Source organism: Oryx dammah, unplaced genomic scaffold, assembly GCF_014754425.2.
Source record: "Oryx dammah isolate SB20612 unplaced genomic scaffold, SCBI_Odam_1.1 HiC_scaffold_1, whole genome shotgun sequence".
Taxonomy (NCBI): domain Eukaryota; kingdom Metazoa; phylum Chordata; class Mammalia; order Artiodactyla; family Bovidae; genus Oryx; species Oryx dammah.
The window spans coordinates 40,961,079-40,967,028 of NW_024070185.1; the positions used below are offsets into that span (position 1 = coordinate 40,961,079).

General features: G+C 46.0%; 1 pseudogene; it reads left to right on the top strand.

Moving 5' to 3' along the window:
• The first annotated feature begins 809 nt into the window (after positions 1–809).
• Positions 810–1,688, top strand: LOC120867033 (annotated as a pseudogene).
• The last annotated feature ends 4,262 nt before the right edge of the window (positions 1,689–5,950 follow it).

The window sequence follows — 5,950 nt, forward strand, 5'->3', positions numbered from 1 at the left end:
TTCCCAGTCTTTGAACTGTCATAAAGATTTGTCGTATTATGGATTTATGATTTTGCTGGAGCACAAATTTGATACTGATATCTGCTACAAGGTCAGTATGAGGGGAGTGTCTTTTTGTCAGTAACTCAGAGGACGCACCTCCATGTAATCAGTAACTCTCCTGAGGTATTGCTTAAAAATTGTCATTGTCTTCACCTTATTTGGGGACTTCCCTGGTGGCTCAGATGGTAAAGAATCTGCTTGTAATGCAGGAGACCCAGCTTCGATCCCTGAGCTGGGAAGATCCCCCAGAGAAGGAAATGGTAGCTCACTCCAGCATTCTTGCTTGGGAAATCTCATGGACAGAGGAGCCTGGTGGGCTACAGTCCATCGGGTTGCAAAGGGTTGGACACGACTGAGCAACTAGCACTTTCAACACGTTCACCTTATTTTTTAGAAATGTAAGCTCTTAAGCAAGTCACTAAACCAATGATGTAGGGTAGAGCTGATTTTAATGGAGGAATTTAATATCTTTTTCTTATCTCAGTCTTGTATCTATGGAATTCTTAAGAATCAAAGGGAATTACTTATTAAGCACTAATTTACTGTGTTTTATGGGGAAACTACATTACCATAGTATTTGGAAGTTTGAAAGTGACCTCAAAGCATGTCTCCTCTGAATATCAAGAGAAAATGAATTTAGGGAAACTTTGGAAGCCTCAATCCTTCATGAAGCCATCACAGTATAATTAAGACAATGTCAGATCAGTGGTCTGAAGAAGAGCTTCAGCAGTGCCCTGGTGGAGCAGACAGGCCCTTCAGTAGGAGATATGTATAACACACCAGCTTACTGTGACCCATTAAAGACTACCAACAATGCCTTCAACAGAGGATATCGATTTGGCATGACTGAAAAAGATCTGAGAACCAGGTCATGTAGTGGAGTGGAATTTCCTACTTCTGGCCTTGCTTACTTACACTGATTCAGGGAAAGCATCAGGCAACCTAGAGACCAAATACAAGATCTGTAACTGTGGACTGACCTTCGCCCAAGAGTGAAACACAGACAGTACTTGGGACAGAAATCTCTTTGGAGGACAAGTTGGAAAAAAGGTTGTTTGTATCAAGCATAGGAAAGACGAGTAGGAAATTGAAGGTCTCCTGTAAATGGGCTTGTTTCCATCATGGCAATAATGTTGATATAGATATTTCTGGACCAGTTATCTATGACTGAGCTTTGAAGGTTGGCTTGCTGGCTATCACATGAGTTTTGACACAGCCAAATCCAAACCATCACAGAATAATTTCACTCTGGGTTACAAGGCTTCAGACTTCTAGCTGCACCCTTACATGAACTATGGCACTGCATTTGGAGGGTTAATCTACCAGAAGGTGAATGAGAAGATCAGAACATCAATAAACCTTGTGTAGGTAGCTGGCAGGAACACCTATATCGGCATTGCTGCTAAGTACAAGTTGGATTGTAGAACTTCTCTCTCTGCTAAAGTAAATAATGCCAGCCTGATTGGACGGGGCTATACTCAGACCCTTCAACCAAGAGTGAAACTGACCCTGTCAGCTCTCATCAATGGAAAGAACTTCAGTGCAGGAGGGCACAAGATGAGGCTGAGATTTGAACTTGAAGCTTGATGGAGTTTTGAATAAAGCATCATCTTTGTCCCTGAAGGTGAAGAGAAATGAACCCAATATGTTCTGGCTTTTAAATTCTTCTGTGAAATTTCAAAAGGGTGAACTTTTTATTCTTCCGAAGATTGGTAATCTTCCCTACTCTGAAGCCTAGACACCAAGCCCATCCTCAGGGAGGTGCTTGAAGGCATGCCTGGAAGTTGTCATGTTCGTGTCTCAGTTGAGTTCAGTTCTGCAGTGTTATTTTCAACGTGTTCCTCAGCGACCATGCAGAGTCATGTTACAAAGGAGAGGACCCGACCCTCCGGTTGTCCGTCACCTCCTGCATGTCCCACACCACTTTTTCATGACCTGGTAACATATTGGTCCCTGTGCAGTAGTTGACTCTTTGGTTTTGCATCACATTTGGAACATTAAAAAAGAAAAAAAAGAAAAGTCCAGAGCCCTCGGGAGTCAGCAGGTTGGTCAGGGGCTGATGTCAGGAGCTGCTCTGAGGTAGCCCACCTCTGGCCAGACAACTGCGGGACTTGGATGTCGCACGGGCTAAGGAGCGCCAGGATGTGCACCAGCAGTTGGTGTAGAGGTTAAACTGTGCATTTGACCGCCAGTAACACAAGACCCTGCCTGAAGATAACCAGTAACTTTATCATATCGCAGAACAAGAAGTCCTGAGGTAGAGTGGCCTCCAGGATGGGGGACTGAGTAGCTTGGAGATTTCCTCAAGGACTGAGGTTCTTCCCTCCTTTGGCTCTGCCATCCCCCCTCATGGGTCAGACCCCCCTTAGAGGCACAAGGTGACCGTGGAAGTAACAGGAGGCACATCTACACACACCAGTGTCTGGAGTCTTAAGAAGAGGCTGTCACCTCTGGTGTCTCCTCTTGGTGATAATGGTAGTTAACATTTATGTAGCACTTACTATGTTCTAGGCACTTTACAGACATTAATTTTGATCCTTAACAGCACTCCTATTAGGTATGTATTATTATTAACCCTGTTGAATGGATGAGGAAATGGAGGCAGAACGGTTAAGTAACTTTCCAGATGACACAGTTAGTGAGTGATAGTGCCAGGATCATCAACCAGGCAGTCTACTCCAGAGTTCAACCCACTCTAGAGTCCGTGCAGAACCACAAAGCTCTCTGCACTGCAAGAAAACCTTTCCAGAAGCAACCCACAGACTTGTCTTCCTGTTTCAATGGCCAGACCTGAGTCACATGCTCACCTCCAACCCAGTCACTGCCAGGAGACATGGGATCACTGCAGAGGAGCTGAGCTGGTCAGATTTAACACTGAGCTGGAGATAAGACTCATCTTTCCCAAGAGATCAGTTCAGTTCAGTCGCTCAGTCGTGTCCGACTCTTTGTGACCCCATGAATCGCAGCACGCCAGGCCTCCCTGTCCATCACCAACTCCCAGAGTTCACTCAGACTCACATCCATCGAGTCAGTGATGCCATCCAACCATCTCATCCTCGGTCGTCCCCTTCTCCTCCTGCCCCTAATCCCTCCCAGCCCCGGAGTCTTTTCCAATGAGTCAACTCTTCGCATGAGGTGGCCAAAGTACTGGAGTTTCAGCTTCAGCATCATTCCTTCCAAAGAAATCCCAGGTCTGGTCTCCTTCAGAATGGACTGGTTGGATCTCCTTGCAGTCCAAGGGACTCTCAAGAGTCTTCTCCAACACCACAGTTCAAAAGCATCAATTCTTCAGCACTCAGCCTTCTTCACAGTCCAACTCTCACATCCATACATGACCACAGGAAAACCATAGCCTTGACTAGACAGATAGACTCTGTAAAAAAAAAAAAAAAAAAAAAAGGGTTCTGTTTCCCAAGAAGTATAATGGACATGCAGCAAGGAGCCACTGTCATCTGCTTATGAGGGGCTGCCTAAAATAGCCCAGCTGCTCTACTAATCCCATTCCCTGTGCACTTACAAGGTAACATGGTGTATTGCACCGTAGTCATCCACATACGTATCTTTCCCTCTTCCCACTTGCTTGCAAGCACTCCAAAGATAGGAACAGATCTCACAAATCTGCATATTCCCCACAGGGCCTGGCATAGGGCCTGGCTCATAGAAAGTGTTCAAGAAACGTTTGTTCATTGTAACTGAATTTTCATTCTCAAGTCTACTTAATTGGAGAGGTCAACGGTTGGCCATGCTCAAGGCAGACAGATAATGCATTTTCACATTGATCTAGCAATCAAATAAATTCTGGGGAACTTCCCTTGCCATGCAAAATAGCATGAAATCACACATTAACATAGGTCAGTGCAGAAGCCCAAACTTATTAAATTGTTAGTGTCTTGCACTCAGCACCCTTGGAAGTAATATTAATGTCACATTTTATTATGACTTGACTTTTCCACTACATTTAAAGAAACACATCAGAGAGCCACAGTCAGAACAGGCTACATAATTTGTACCACCCAGTGCAGAAAGAACATGCAGAGACGCAGGCTGGGTAAATGAGTCAGTCTCCTCTTTCGTGAGCCTCTTGTTCCAAACCGTGGTGGACAGGTGACTCCAAGACTGCAGCTTCCCAGTGCCGAGATGGAGAATGGATGAGAGGACCCCTTGGATTTGCCACCAACCTCAGTCCCTGCGCAGGAAGTAGCATTGCTCTTCCCCACCCAGGAAACAGCTAGACACTTGCCTGATTCCAGTTCTGCCTGTGGCTTGCCAGGAACCCCCATGGGTACAGAGTGTAACAGAACTCAGGCCACCCCCACCTGTTGCTACTGTAGTCCTAGGGGACAAGGAGAGGGAGGCCCAGCAGAACCTGGGGCTTCATGGCTGTATCCGAGAGAGGCAGAGGGAAGGCAGAATCCTGTCCCCGTGAACTGTCCCCCAGCCTCAAGCATCACTGAAGTCCCAGCACACTGCACTAACAAAACACAGATTCAAAGAAAAAAATATTAAAGATCTCAGGACAGTGATTCCAGAGCATTAAACCACAATCACTCGGCACAGGAACCTGTGCGACTGCACTTAACCCCACACCCTGGCCATCGAAGTAAGGTGTAGGGCCTTGCTCAAATGTGAATTCTGTCTATGGAGAAGAGAGGTGCCATTTTAAGTCCTGCTGTTCTACAAAAGCTGGTTGAATACGTGAGCTTATCTACGAGGATGGGGAAGAAAGTAGACAACAAAGAGGTTGATTGCTCTCTGCAAATGTTCAGTGGCTCCTCCCCAAATGTGTGCCGTGGTGACTTTGGACTTGATCCTGTAGACAGGGAGCCAGGAGCACCCATTCTTCCCTCCCTCACCTTTTGGCACAAGTGGTACTTTAGCCAAAATAGGATTATCCATCTACAAAGCCAGGAGTGTGGCCGCAGGCAGAAAAGTGGATTTTTGCAGCTTCACAACTACAAAACAGCCACGAAATTTGTGATAAACATTTTTTAGGAAAGCAGTTTTGTATGAAGTAGTAGGCATAATAAAGAGAGTCTAAATTGAGATCTCCTGTGTCTGGGAGCATCCACTGAATGGGGTGGACCCATGAGGAGGTGAAAGGTGCCTGAGAGAACAGAGCTAGGAAATATGACATTTGTGCCTAAGAATCTCGTCCAAGTTCCCAGGACTGTCATGGAACCTTGCCATCACCGATCCCTTCCAGCACTTCTGTGAAGGCTTCGCCCTCCTGCCAGCACACCCAAGGGGGTCCTTGGCCAGCTCCCTCTGAAGTCAGTCAGCTACAATGATCACCAGCTGTTCCCCGTCAAGACTGGCCTGGAATCGCAAATGCCTCCCTCTTGGCTGGCCATCCCTTCAATGCATCCATTAAGGTTTATTGTGTGACCAGGTCCCCGTGCTTCCGGTTTGATGTCCCACCACCAGCTGCATATCTGAGCCCCTCTCCAGGCAGGGGGTGTGTGCCTCTTGAATGGGAATCAAACCTAATATTAAAAAACAAAAACAGAACCCAGTGTTTTTTACATTACCGTCTGACATTCCAAGTGAAACTCATTTTCAGATGACTCCCAGCTGTCACAATAGCATTGTGCCTGGATGGCTCTGTCACCACGGAAGCAAGGAGGGCAGTTTATCTCAGATTTAATCTGGTAACAGGAATTGTGATTGAAAATCAACCTGAGACATGTAGAGCAGCTACTTCAAGTCACATCTATTGACGTTGTCCATCGCTTTACTGGGGATAAAACACTTTTATGTACACTGTTATCATGTCTGTTAGGGAGTGATGGTGGCTCTAAGGGGAGAAAAAAACTGAAGTATTTTCCTCCTGAGCTCAGAAACGGGGAGGAAATAGCCAGGTTCTTACAAAAGGGAATCTCAAAAGCAGACCACAGAGCTAAGCACAAAA